Here is a 15,110-nt window from a genome sequence, read left to right on the forward strand (position 1 = left end):
ACGATTTGAAACGTTAAACTCCTTGAGCCATGAGCCACTCCTTGCTACTACGGATTTTAACCATTTAAATTTCCAGTGGAATGTCCGATGTTGCACCTCGAGGCAATGTGAGGTTTTCATGACGCTCATGCGTTGTAGAATTCCTTCCCTCAATCTTTACTTATGTCGCTCTGGATTCACGCCGTCTAATCTTTGTACGTCATGTAATGACGTGGAAACAATTGAACATTACATCCTCTCCTGCCACAGGTATACTACTCAGAGAAGAAATTATCTAGAAATACCTCTTACTCGCCTAGGATTGCCATTTACAGTTCCTGTCCTCCTCTCCTTTGGTGCAACCGTCAAAGGGTACGCCCTAAAAACGGTGTGTGACTTACTTCATAATTATAATATTGCTACTGGAAGATTTGTGTGTTAGCGCTGATCTGTCTGAATTTAATTTTTTCTTCTTGTTATTATTTTTAGTAATTCACAATTTTATTCTTTTTTTTTCATTGCTTTCTATTACATCGCCTCAAAATTTCAAGTTATTTAAGCAACACTAGCTCCTAATTATTAGGATATCTATATTATACAGTCAAATCCACATTATCAAAAATATTATGTCCCCTACAACGAATTCTGGCCAATCCCCCACTGTAGGTATGTGCCATTATAACGGGGGAGAAGAAGAAGAAGATCCACATTACAGTTGGTAGTGTGCGCGTTTGATGTGTCTCTTCGCTTATGTTTGTGTTTGTTGCGCCACATTTCTGGGTATTATGCAGCACCAACTAGCACCTCAAGCTGTTATTTTGAGACACCTTTCTTGTAATGTGGGCCCTTTTATGTGTTCTATTCCTACCTGCACTCAAGTACATGTGCTTAACGCCCGGATCGCTTCTTCGACATGCCGGGCAGGATGCATTACCTTCTGTTTGCGAAAGGGATTGGTTCCAGCATAAGTGAGTGGTTTTTTCGGTGTGATTCAGCCGTCCATTGGTCACGTTAGGAAGATTTGCCGAATTTGGAAATCAGAGTTATGAAGGCAAATTCGGATTTTTAAACACTGGATTCGTATTATATGTTACACATATAATATACCCTGCGTGGGTTGCGGAAAGAAAATTGAAGGAGACAGGGCGTCTAGAGACCCAGACAACAGAGTTTTTGTGGCTACGTTATGTGGCTTTGTTGCCAAGAAAAATGGAAAAGCACAATCCAAAGCCTAGACAGCTGGTTGTTTTGGAGAATATCTCTATTCCAGAAAAAGTTTCTGATACCCTAAAGAAGGGCCCGAAATATAGCGTACGGCCCAAGATTCCAGCTTGTGAGCTTCTGTCCTTGAACAGAAAGAGAGCAGATAAAGCTGGTGAAGATCGGGATTGATGCTTACTGAATGGGCTTGATGGTATCCTGAGAACGTCTTGGATGAAAAGCCTGGTACCGAAGGAATGTACAGCAGAAGTGGTGACGTTTTCTGAAAGGAATAAGCTTCGATTATTTCAAACGAACAAAGAAGGGGATTTTGCCGTGATACCGGCTGGACCCTTTGAAGAGTAGGCGAAAATTGCAATTGAGAATAATTTTGTTAAAGTGAAGAAGAAAGTTTGCAGAAGAAAAGCTATTGTGTTATGTAATAATATGCAGCTACCCTGGTTAGCAAAGGGGATCAGTGATTGCAAGAAGGCTTGTTTGATGTGTTTTTCACTGTTAAGACTAATAAACCGGACTCGCCTTTCAGATGTATTGTGAGTGAACGTGATGCTTGGCAGCAGCAGAGCGGCCGGTATCTTCTTAAACATTTTAAAGGTTCGTAGTTTGATGATCTCTTTGCTACTAAGAATTCTTTCGAAGTGATCAAATTTTTAAAAGTTCAAACCAATCTTGCGTACTTTTTTTCTATTGGTGTAGAAGATTTGTTTTATTCGGTGCCGCATTTAGAATTGTTGAAATCGGTACGAGAATGTATTGAACGTAATGGCACTATACATTTTCAGAACTCTGCTGGTGTCAATGTTGACAATTTTCTAGCCCTACACGAGTTTTACCTTACGTCTAGTGTTGTGTCGTTTGGGACCGATATGTATGTGCAGAGAAGGGCATTTGTATAGGGTCATGCATTGCCCCAGTTCTAAGTAACATATTATTATCTTCCGTTGACAGATCAATTTATACATCCCTTAATGGTCCAGGTTTTAAAATACTTAGATGTGTTGATGATTTCTTAGTCATTTTGGATAAGGGCTCTCGAGTGATTCAAAGTGTGCAAGCGTAGTTTCTATTTTTAAGATACAAGGAAAAGGGCTTACTTTTACTCATGAACTACCTGTGGACAACAAATTGCAGTTGCTAGATTTAAATATGAAAATTGGTGATGAGGAAGTGTGTTAGAAGTATTTTCCCAGGGCTGAAAAGGGCTTCTTCCATATGGTTTAGCCCATTCAAAGACTGTTAAAAGAGGGATAGCTTCCCTTTGTTTGGAGTCGGCCATGTTAAAAACATGTGAACATATTGCTGTGGATAGCTTCAATAACCAAATACAAAGTCTTGAGGTGGCTGGTTTCCCGGTTACGATTATTTGTGGGGTAGCAGTGTCTCTGCTTCAGAAAATGAAAGGGAAAAAGAGGACTGCAGATAAGTTGAGAAATAAACGCCCACAAGTGATCCCTTATATTCATAGAGTTGCGCGCTACCTGAAGAAGGTGGCAGGTAGGTATAAGATGCCAGTTGTGTTTTTTGCAACAAAAAAACTGGGTGGGTTGTGTGCATTAATAGGGAGGAGAAAGAAAGCACAATGCAATAAGAAGCATTTAAAGAGTTTTACTGGATGTGTGATGGGAGTGATTTACGAGATTCCACTGACGTGCGGTAAAGTATATATAGGGGAGACTGGAAGATGTATCAATGATAGAATAAGGTAACTAGAAAAGTCCATAGAAAATGGGAAAGGGTCAAATTTACCCCTGCACTCTCAGAAGTGCAAGTGTGAACCATTTTTTAGCAGGCTTAATATTTTAGGAAGAGTTGGGATAATGTGGCGCGCCAAATTTTAGAGGCGTCCTGGGTACAGAAGAAAGAAGGCAGATGTATTAGTGAAGCCTCACTGAGTTTACGTAGAAAAAAATTTTATTTTCTTGAGGAATCTTCTTGAGTAATGCAAGGAATCGAGTTTATTATCAGGCCTAAAGGTGTTATTAAACACCTCTCACGTATTGTGGTCATGTTTGTTTATTGATATTTTTTCCCCCAAGTACGTGTACTTCTCATTCTCATGTACTTCGTTGCTTCGTAGAGATCTTGGCTGGTTACAATTTTTCTATTCATAGGGACTTCACAAGTGATGTGTTTTGGACAGACATGTCCTACTGCACATGTGTGGTGGTGATTATTAATGTGTGACTATGTGACTATGTGGTGGACTTTGTGACTGTCCAGCGTGGTATTAGCTGTTGGGGAACGCAGAGGTGTGGATATGCATGTGAGTGTAGAATTCCTGACTGCCATGCTTGGACGATGTTTCTGTTCTGCGGGGAATAAAGTGCCACTATCTCCTTGGCAAAGATGAAGATGATCAGAAGATGTACTTGAGTGTAGAAGAAGAGGAGTGGTAAAGAGGAAGTGTGTTCAGATCCATAATACAGTTGGTAGTGTGCGCGTGTGATGTGTCTCTTCGCTTGTGTTTGTGTTTTTTGCGCCACATTTCTGGTTATTATGGAGTCGGAGCCTTCCTGGGCTACCTAGGAAGAAATCTTTGTTTGATGTTTGGCGGCAGCTGGGCGCGATTGATAATTACCGCAAATCAGTCTTTTAGTAACTGGCTGCCATATAATATATTGATAAATTGCCATGGTGGCAATAAGGTGAGCGGGGCTCGCGTTTTGTGATACTGTGACCGGCTTTCCGCAGGTTGGAACGCTGCAGAGCGGTATTGCGGTACTCAAGTAATAATTTTTGCGAACGAATGACCTTCTGCCGGAATATACCTCCGATATTGCTTCAACTAACCCGGCCCTGCTCTGGCTTCATTCATTTGACTCCTGCAAATTTCCCAAACTTATCGACCGACCTAATTTTCTACCATTCCCTGCTACGCTTTCCTTTCCAAGAAAACTAATTACGTATCCTTAACGACCGTCGGTTTTTCTACCTTAGCCCTACATGCCCTGCACACGTCCTTCTTCTATTCTTGATTTACACTAGAATGTAACTAGCTTGAGTTATTTCTATGACCTAGTCTGTACGCTTGCTATAACATTAATAATAGTATTTTTGGTTCCACATTTTTAGAGCATGCTGAGCGTGTCAAGGAAGAAGGGAAGCTAACGATTTTCTAACAAAATTGTGGATACCAAATGGGGTATGGGCAGGACATGAGAGGGTAACCGATGATCACCAGCGGTAAAAAATTGGGCTCCATGGGAGTGAAAGCGCTGCAATAACAGGAGGGAATTAGGAGGGTGGACGAGCTTAGGATGTTTGTAAAGGTAAAGTGTCTAGGGCTACCACAATAGCGGATTAATTGTAGGAATGCGAGAACGGCCTTCTCCCTGCAGTGAGTATACTTATACAGTCTGCCTGATTATGAAATCTATGCTGTCGCTGGTCTGTACTGCTACATTAGGATCAGGGACGGAGACCCGCCTTATTTTGGAAATAATGATGCATATTTTTATATTTAAGCAATCTGTCAAGCACGCCAAATATTTAGAATGTTAAATCATCAGCATAGAAAATTGGGACTTTTTGAGCAAGAATTTGCATAGCCGGTAAGGGAAATCTAAAAATCTGCAGAATCTGCATAGGAGTAATGCGAAAGCACGGATGCTGCTGTTGGTTGCTTCTAGTTGTTTAATTATCTTCTTGTTTACCCATTCAGTATTTTGTACTGTAAAATTGCTCCCCAATCTCTTCCTATGACCTTTCTCGGCTCTACTTCGGGTTGCGTGACGTCACATCCTTGACGTCACATTATTTCACTTCTTGTTTACCCATATTAGTCTTTGGTAGTTTCAATTTGCGGCCAATCTCTTCCTATGCCGTTTTTTTGGCTCCACTTCCGGTTGCGTGACATCCTTGACTGCCTTAATTAGCTACTTTAGTTTATCGTACTGTTAAATTGCTTGCTGATCCCTTCCTATTCTTTTTTTTCGGCTCTCCTTCCGGTTGTCTGACGTCAAATCTTTGACGTCACCCTAATTGACTGATTTAACTATTTCAGTAACTGATACGTTCAAATATGGCGCCAAGCCACTCGCTAGTGGGACCAATTTTGCCTTTACTTTTTCATTTCTTGCCTCTAAATAATTCCCTCATTATCATTTGGCCTAATTATTTTTTCGCACACAACATCGCGTTGTGTCGCAAGGTGAACAGCTGCATGCTGGAAAGTGAAAAGGTAGGGCACATCCTCAATGGCATCGCAGATGAAGCGATCAACGTCCTCTTCTGCACGGATTGCTCTACCGGCGACTCGGTGCTTCAAGTCAGCCGAAATTTCGAGCAGGCTAAACAACGACCTCTGGTACATCGCTTTGAGTTCCTCCGAACACGGCAGCTACATCACTCTGCAGTGATCTGGCCCCTCTGCAGCAGCCTTCTCATTCCACAACCATGACTCGGATCGTCAGGCGAGACCTCGAGACCTTATCTTCTGCACCACTCCCATCTCCACTGCCCGACACTGTGGCCATGATACAGGCTATTATCCGCAAGGAACATGCCAACGTAGACCTTTCTTCCAACTCTGTGCCGCCCTCGTCACCATCGGATCCTGTTTCTTTAGTGTCTGCTGCAACCACTAGCCATGCTCCCCCACATCCCTACGTTAGTCGCAATCCTGCAGAATGGCGCACCTTAGATGACAGGCCAATTTGTTTTATTTGCTGTCGAGCCGGCCACACCTTACGCTAATACCACAGTTGTACCTTCCCCACGCCTGCTTTTTATTACAACGCCGACCGTCGGTACTACTACGAACCTCGACGCTTCCCTGCCCAACCTGAGAGCCCCGCCCCGGATATGAAGGGCTTGAGACTAGGCTAGTTGGAACATCTTCTTAGAAAGGCTGCGCTGCTTAGTAGGACACGGACAAAGGAAATGGACAAACGCTGAGCTTAAGCGCAACACCAGCGTTTGTCCAACTCCTTTGTCCGTATCCTACTAACCGGTGCAGCCTTCATTGGAGGATATGAAGGAACTGGCCATTTCCCTTCTCATCCAGATGAACTTCACAACGAAGCTGTCTGAAGTGTCTGTCGCTCCAGCCAATCTCCATCTCCATGGCCTCGTCGATCCCGTTCACTGGTGCCTCGTCGCAGCTCCTCCCCATCATACGCCGTCACCTATTCAGGAAACTCGCGAGTGCAGCGCCCGGGAGTGACGCTGCATTTCCGACCTGGACAGTCAACTGGGAACTGACCTCTGCAGCCAGACGTAACCTCATTGACATTCTTGTGGACGGAGTCTCAGTTCCTGCCCTTACTGACACTTGCGCCAACATTTCCGTCCTCAGTTCCTCGCTCCGTTGACGCCGCAACAATGTCTCCACACCCGCTTCCTCATCTACCTTTTGTGTTACGGATGGCAACACAGCTACTATGATTGGTATGTGTACTGTGAAAATTACCACTGCTGACCCCCACATCCCTATGGTATTTACAGTACTCACCAGTTGCCCTCGAGACGTTTTATTAGGACACGAATTTTTAACTGCACATTCCGCGCTCAATGACTGTTCTTCTGGGCTGCTTCATCTAGACTTGCCACTTTGTCCTAACTAATAGGCTTCTGAAACTTCAGCGCTCCGTCTCCGCTCCGCTAAATTTACTCGCCTACCACCAGAAGCGGCAATGTATGATCTCATGTCACCTTTCCTCTCTGTTCCTTATGACGACTACGTTGTTTGCCCCATAATCGACGGGACACTGCAGCGTAGAATCGGCCTTCCTCATAATATCATGCACGTCGACCATAACAACTCTTATATTCCAGTCTTGAACTCCAGAATTTTTGTGAGCGTTCTTCCTGAGGGCGTTACTCTCGCCGAGCTGACTCCCCTGTCTGATGTCATAGTGGCTGCTCTTTTACCTTGCCCTACTCCTTTGATAAGACAATCAAAGATATCAAAGGAAGCTTCTGTGCTAAGCTGGGCGTGATAAAGGACAAACGAGGCAAGGACCTCACTGAAGCCTCAGAAATAAGAAGAGGTGGCAGGAATACACAGAACTGTACAAGAAGGACCCGAATGTGCAAACCCAACATAAGACGGTTGTGATTACTGATCTTGAGCCGGGCATCCTGAAGAGTGAAGTTGAATGGGCCTTAGCCAGCCTTGCTAAGAACAAAGCTAGCGGAATTGATGGCATTCCAGCTGACTTGCTTCAAAACCTCAACCATGACGCTGTTAACATTCTGCACACATTATGTCAGAAGATTTGGACAACCCTGCAGTGGCCACAGGATTGAAGGAGGTCAGTTTACATCCCCATTCCAAAGAAAGGCAGTGCCAAAGATTGTTCCAACTACCGAACGATCGCGCTTATTTCGCAAGCTAGCAAGGTGATGTTGAAAATCCTCCAAGGTAGGCTGCAGCAGTATGTGGATCGGGAGCTTCCGGACGTGCAAGCTGGGTTTCGCAAGGGCAGAGGAAGTAGAGACCAAATTGCCAACCTTCGCTGGATCATGGAAAAAGAGAGTTCCAGAAACCCATCTACTTCTGCTTTATTGATTATGCTAAAGCGTTTGACTTAGTAGATCACAGCAGATTGTGGCAAGCTTTCCAAGAGATGGGAGTTCCAATTCACCTCATCTGTCTCCTCAGGAACCTGTATGAAGGGCAAGAGGCCACAGTCAGAACTAGGCATGGTCTTACTGATTGGTTTCCGATCGAGAAAGGAGTGAGGCAAGGCTGCATACTGTCGCCCTGCCTATTTAACCTATATGCAGAGTGCATCATAAGGAAGGCCGGTCTGGACGAGTCTTCAGCTGGAGTGAAGATTGCTGGAAAACGTATCAACAACCTTGGATATGCGGATGATACCACTTTGATGGCAGAAAGTGAAGTGGAACTCAAGAGTCTTCTGATGCGCGTACAAGAAGAGAGTGAGAAGTTTGGGCTTAAACTGAACATTAAAAAGACAAAGATCATGGCGTCTTGCCCTATCAAGTCCTGGAGCATCATTGGACCGGAAGTGGAAGCTGTGAAAGCTTTTCTGTTCTTGGGCTCCAAGATTACTTCGGAAGGAGACTGCAGCCATGAAATTAGGAGACGCCTGCTTCTGGTAAAGAGAGCAATAGTTAGCCTTGACCGCCTAATAAAGAGCAGAGACATTAGTCTGTCAACTAAGATCCGTATAACTCGTGCTATGGTCTTTCCAGTTGTGATGTATGGATGCGAGAGTTGGACTGTGAAAAAGGCTGACCGCCGAAGAATTGACGCGTTTGAATTATGGTGCTGGCGAAGACTCTTGAGAGTTCCTTGGACTGCCAGAAGATCAAATCAGTCAATATTGTCAACCATAAACCCTGACTGCTCATTGGAGGGTCAAATTCTAAAGTTAAAGCTGAGCTACTTTGGTCATCTGATGAGAAGAAAGAAGTCGCTGGAGAAAGATTTGATGTTGGGAAAAGTTGACGGTCGCCGGAGAAGGGGTAGGCAGCGAACGCGATGGTTAGATGGCATCCTCGAGGCACTGCAGATGACGTTATGTGATGTTAGGAAGATAGTGAGAGACCGGAAAGCGTGGCGTGACATGGTCCATAGGGTCACGAAGAGTCGGACACGACTGAACGACTGAACTGAACTGAACTGAACTGCTAGAGTGTCGATACGACCTGCACCGTCCCCACCTCCGAAGGCCCGCATATCAGGAATGGTTGCACCGAACTTGCGCCCTGATCATGATGCAGCCCTTACGAGCCTTCTGACTTCGTACAGCCTTTTGTGTACTTTGGTTATCGCCCCTTGGGACAAACGTCCCTCGTTACACATCTCATCGATATCGAGACTCCAGCCCAATTCACAGATGACCTTGCCGAGGCGCAATTTCTGAACGTCGCATCATAAAAGATGACGTAGACAAGATATTAGCAAGAAACATTATAGAATCTTCCAGCAGCCCCTGGACGTCGCCTGTATTGTTTGTTAAAAACAAGGTTAATGCTTAGAGGTTCTGCGTTAATTATTTACACATCAACAAAATTGCAGAAAAGGATGTTTATCTACTTCCCAGGATAAATGATGCCCTCGACTGCTTGCACGGTGCCAACTATTCCTCTTCCATTGATCTTCGTTCCAGAGCACATGATGGACTCTCTCCTGCGCGGCTCGAAATGGGTGACGTGCTTGTGCTATATCGATGACCCCGCCGATGACGGGGTCAAACGGCGGCCAGAACGGAGCTCCAGGTGGATGCTGGTGACGAAGCAGCGGGTAAATCAAGGCGTGCCTCCACCATATGTAAGGTAACGCGAAGGTCAGACCTGGGGGATCAGGTTTTATTCGAGACCTGAAGACTGTCGCACACTGCAGCCAACCACACTCCGCGATGACAATGGGTATCTACAAGAGGAAACAGGATTTATTTATTTATTTATTTATTTATTCAATACTGCAGGCCTTTACGGCCCAAGCAGGAGGGGCATACAAATGACATCAGCGTATAGAACGAAGATAACAAATAATAATTTCAAAACACTTGTTCTATGGGCAGTAGAACATGAGCAAAACAAGGACTAAACGAAATGCAAACCGAGCTCTTCATTTGGGAAAGTGAAACATAAACAACAGAAGTAAGCCAATGAATGAAATGAAATGTGAAACTTGCAGTAAGGCAAAAACACTATCAGTTTGGGCAACCAAAAAGCAGACAAGAAAATATTCAAGAGCAATTTAAGGTTTCAATTGAATCAACACTGGCTAGAAGAGGCAGAGGTAAGTTGTTCCAATCTGTTATCGTGCGAGGAAAAAAAGAATATTTAAAAACATTAGTTCTGGTGCTGTATGGCGTTAGAGAGTCATCGTGTCGATGTCGTGTTCGGCGTGCAGTAAGTGGTGTTATGTACGGATCAGGAGTTAGAGCAAGAAGGTTATTTTTAAGAAGGAACATAAATTTTAAGCGCTGAATTTTTCTTCTCAGTTCCAGTGTCGGTATACCATGTTGTTTCATTAGTGCTGTCGGGGAATCAGTTGTACGGTACTTCGAAAAAATAAACCTGACTGCCTTACGCTGGATTCTTTCGACAGCGTCAATGTTAGATTTGGTATAAGGGTCCCATACTACGCATGCATATTCAAGTTTTGGTCTTATTAATGATGTATAAGCTAAAAGTTTAGTTTCGGCGGGGGCATGTTTCAATTTATGACGGAGAAGGCAAAGTTTCCGAAAAGCTGTGTCACATACGTTAGTTATGTGAGTGTTCCAGTTTAGGCTGTTTGTTAGTGTGACGCCAAGATATTTATACTCGCTGACTTCGGTTAGTGGTTCTGTCCCGAGGGCATAGGGAAAAGAAAGGTTATTAAGTTTCTTGGTTATTTTCATATACACTGTTTTGTCAGCGTTCAATTGCATATCCCAACAATGACACCAGGAAAGAATATTTTGTAGATTATTGTTAAGAGTTATCTGGTCATCCTCGCTTGACACTTCCCTGAACAGCACGCAGTCGTCTGCAAACAATCGTATTTGGACGGGTTCGGTAGTAACGCTCACAATGTCATTAATATATATTAAAAACAACAGTGGTCCTAGCACACTGCCCTGAGGAACGCCGGAAGTAACTGGAAGTTCATGGGAGTAGTACGTATCAATATTAACAAACTGTCTACGATCAGTGACATACGCAGCAACCCAGTTAATAATGAAAGGAGGAAGGTTAATCATTTTAAGTTTTTCAATAAGCTTACAGTGTGAAACAAGGTCAAAGGCTTTCCTGAAGTCTAAAAAAATAACGTCCACCTGGCCGGATTTGTCTAAAATTCTAGCAAGGGAATGGATTACCGTTGTTAATTGTGTCACCGTAGAAAATCCTTTACGAAAACCATGCTGCGCAGGTGAAAGTATATTGTTGTCCTCCAGAAAATCTCTGATGAAGTTGGCTATGGCGTGTTCAAGCATCTTACAACAAGATGATGTTAACGAAATTGGTCGGTAGTTAGTAATCATTGTGGGGTCTCCCTTCTTAGGCACTGGTACTACACGTGCCGTTCGCCAGTCAGGGGGAAGGGCTGCAGTGGACAGTGACGCACCGAAAATAATTACCAGAAAGTGTGACAGCATTTCTGCGTATCGGCGCAGAAAAACATTCGGTATGTTATCCGGTCCTGGGGTAGATTTTGTTTTTAGATTAAGGATCATAGAAAGCACACCTTGAGCGGATACAAATTCAGGAGATACATTTGATAAAGGTGAAAAGGGAAGTGCAAGCTCTTCTGAGTTAATAAACACACTGTGGAAGAATGCATTAAAGTGTTCGACGATACTCTGCTTTTCGACAACGGGAATGCCATCTTTAATTATTTGATCCACTGCCTTGTTCTTTTTGCTCAGAAATTTCCAGAATTTTTCTGGAGCCGTACGAATAAAGTGCGGCAAAGTGTTATTAAAATAATGGCGTTTGGCATGCCCAATTGACGAGCTCAGCGTAGCTTGCAAGTTCTGTACTGTAGTTCGTGAGGCATTCCGTCGTCTTAAGCGTTTTATTTTTCTTTTCAAGTGAATGACTTCACGCGTTATCCAAGGGTTTTCATTTCCTGTTTTCTTTGTTTTCGTTGGAACGAAATTTTCGATGCAATAAGTGCAGATTTTTTTGAACTTGTCCCAAAGTTCTACTACATTGCTTCCTTGAAAGTTGCTTAGGTGTAAATCGAGGTAATCTAACACGCTTTCGTCTCTGGCACGTGTGAAGTCCTTCACTTGTACAGTTTTTGCCTTCTTAGCGGTACATTTTTTTAAATGACACGAATAGTACACCATCTCATGATCAGACATTCCATGTTCAATTGATACTGAAAAATGCTCGATTGTTTTGCTCACGAAGACAAGATCAAGCATTGATGATGAAGAACCATGCACTCGCGTTGGTAAGTTGACAACTTGGTGCAAATTGTGGCATAAGATTATTTCACGCATATAATTAACATGAGTGCTAAATTCACCACTAGAAGAACAATGTTCCCAGTTAACTCCTGGAAGATTAAAGTCCCCCACTAAAAAATTTTTTTTATGTACGAATGAATTGACATGCTCACGTAAATCACACAGGAATTGGGGTGGTGAGCCAGGCGCTCGATAAACGGCAAATAGCAAGAATGAATGTCCATAGTAAGAAATCTTTAGGCTAATAGTTTCGATGTTATCAGCCTGACACAAGAGAGTTGCTGATAAGTTTTGCTTTACCAGCACAGCCACCCCGCCTCCCCTCGTTGATCTGTCACGACGGAAAACACTGTAAGATGGTGGAAAGACGTCTTCATCATCTATGCCACTGTGTAGCCAAGTTTCGGTCAAAACAACGATGTGCGGGTTGTAACCTAAGATAATAGCCTCTAACTGATCACTTTTGTTAACAATGCTGCGTGCATTTATATTTAATATGCGCATATCTTTCGTATCATGCCGGAGAAGTCAGTCTTGTTTAGCACTGTTATATTTACCAATTGTTTGCCTACAGTTGTTAGCGTCATCCCAGATGTAAAGGTCGTTGTCGACTCGAAGTTTCTCGTTGATTAGTTGAACTTTTCTTTTGTGCTCCCTTTCCTCTGAAGTACTGTCCCACAAAAGCTTACGCTTCCTGAGCGTGTTTCGTGAGTAATCGTTTTGAACAGAAGTATTAGAACCTTTGAGTTTGAAAGCATTTTGCATGATACTTTTCTTTTCTTCGTAATCTTGAAAATATAAAATTACTGGCCGCGTTTTATCCCTCTTGCCGATCCGATGTATTCGGGCTACAGACTTGCACGTGATTTGTAACTTGGTAGAAAATATATCAGTTAGAACTTTACGACGCAGTACAGCCTCTGTCTCTTCTGGTTCCTCTGGTACCCCAAAAACCAGTAAATTCGAGCGTCTACTTTTATCCTCCAAATCCGTAATTTTCGCTTCTAAGGCTTTAACCGTGCTTTCAAGTGCTTCTACGCGCGCGGCTTGTTTCTCCATTTCTGTAAATCGAGTCTCCCAGTCCGCCAGACGTGTTTCCATGCTAGTTTGTTGTATACGAAGTGCTGCAACATCCTCAATTAATTTATTCTGTCCCAAAAGCAGTTTTTCAAGTAGTTCATTTGTGCTGGAACCTTCCGTGTCAGGTCCGGGATTCAACTCGATATCTCCGCTCAAGAGGAGCAAGCATACGCAGTACACGTCATACACCATTAATACAGCTTGCTGTGGGCACGGCAAGACCAAAAGACAACGGTTGTCGCTTTTAACAGAGCTGTAGTAAGCACTAACCTGCACAAGGCAGAAGAATGGTCTGTTAGGCCACATGGTCGCTCTCGGTCCGCCGTGCCCACTGAAGTCGAAGGCTTGAAGCTGCTCTTTTATATCCCAAAGCGACGAGGTCACGTGTCGTGATGGTGGCGCTGTCGGTGCATCACGGAACAGTAAAGGTATCGCCAAAGGAAGAAGAGAGCTTCGGTTCCTTGATAATCTTGACGCAGCCGCAGATCGTGGATCAGCAACTGCATCTGGCAGGTTTTGAAGGTCGATCTGCCCGTCAGCTTGGTTGATTTGCTTTCCGACGAGACCAAAAGCAAGGACCTGCACAAGGCAGAAGAATGGTCTGTTAGGCCACATGGTCGCTCTCGGTCCGCCGTGCCCACTGAAGTCGAAGGCTTGAAGCTGCTCTTTTATATCCCAAAGCGACGAGGTCACGTGTCGTGATGGTGGCGCTGTCGGTGCATCGCGGAACAGTAAAGGTATCGCCAAAGGAAGAAGAGAGCTTCGGTTCCTTGATAATCTTGACGCAGCCGCAGATCGTGGATCAGCAACTGCATCTGGCAGGTTTTGAAGGTCGATCTGCCCGTCAGCTTGGTTGATTTGCTTTCCGACGAGACCAAAAGCAAGGACCTGCACAAGGCAGAAGAATGGTCTGTTAGGCCACATGGTCGCTCTCGGTCCGCCGTGCCCACTTACTACAGGATGAATGTGAAGCAGAGGTTCATCTGTGTGGAAGATGAAGCGCCACACAGTGCTCACAGTATTTTCTTCTACGTTTGAGAGTCATCTAAATCGCCTTAATGCCATTCTTAGAGTCTTCCGAAGAGCTGGCCTTCGGCCGACGTGAACTCAAGGCGCCCAACAAGTTGTTAAACAGGGATCAGTCAGTGTTTTCGCGGCAGCTACAAACAAATTCTTACCCATGCCTGTCTTTATACAGCAAGATACATACAACCGTATACAGGGACACGTGTCCCTGGTGTGGACAGAAACCGACAATTTATTATATCATATGGGCCTGCCAGAAAATACATGTATTGCCGTTAATTCACAACGCCACGCCGCAGCAGTGGGAGGTAGCATTGTCCAGTTCGGAGTCGAAAGACCAGCTTTGGCTGATTGAACGGGCCAGCAGGGCAGCAAAGGCCGCGCGAGTCCTGGACTGAGGACCCAACCACAGGAGCTCTAGAGTATTTTTCTTTCTGCATTATATAAAGCTTTTTTTTTCTCTCTCTCTCTCTCTCAAGGTGCTCGGACACTTGGTCGACGCCCGTGGCATTCAATCCTACACCGATAAAATTCGTACTGTGTCTTTCCTGCACTCCGCTGGCCAGTGACGTGCGCAGTTTTCTTGGGCTTTGCTCCTATTGTCGGCGATTTGTCCCCAACTTCGTGGAGACGACTCGTCTAGTCGCCACTCTTCTGAAGAACGACTTTCCCTTTTGCTGGGACCAAGAACAATTTCAAGCCTTTTCTGCGCTCATTGAGGCCTTCACCAACCCGCCCTTCCTGGCACACTTCAACCCCAATGCACCAACGGAGGTTAGCACCGGTGCCAGTGGTCACGGTATTGGTGCCATTCTCGTCCAACAGTAGACGGGTCGCATTCGCGTCATTGCTTATGCAAGCCGCCTCCTTTCTGCGGCTGAGCGGGATTATTTGATCACAGAGTGTGAGTGTTTAGCCCTCGTG

The sequence above is a fragment of the Amblyomma maculatum genome, chromosome 1 (genome assembly GCF_055883805.1).
Source record: "Amblyomma maculatum isolate TAMU_Amacu chromosome 1, ASM5588380v1, whole genome shotgun sequence".
NCBI lineage: Eukaryota > Metazoa > Arthropoda > Arachnida > Ixodida > Ixodidae > Amblyomma > Amblyomma maculatum.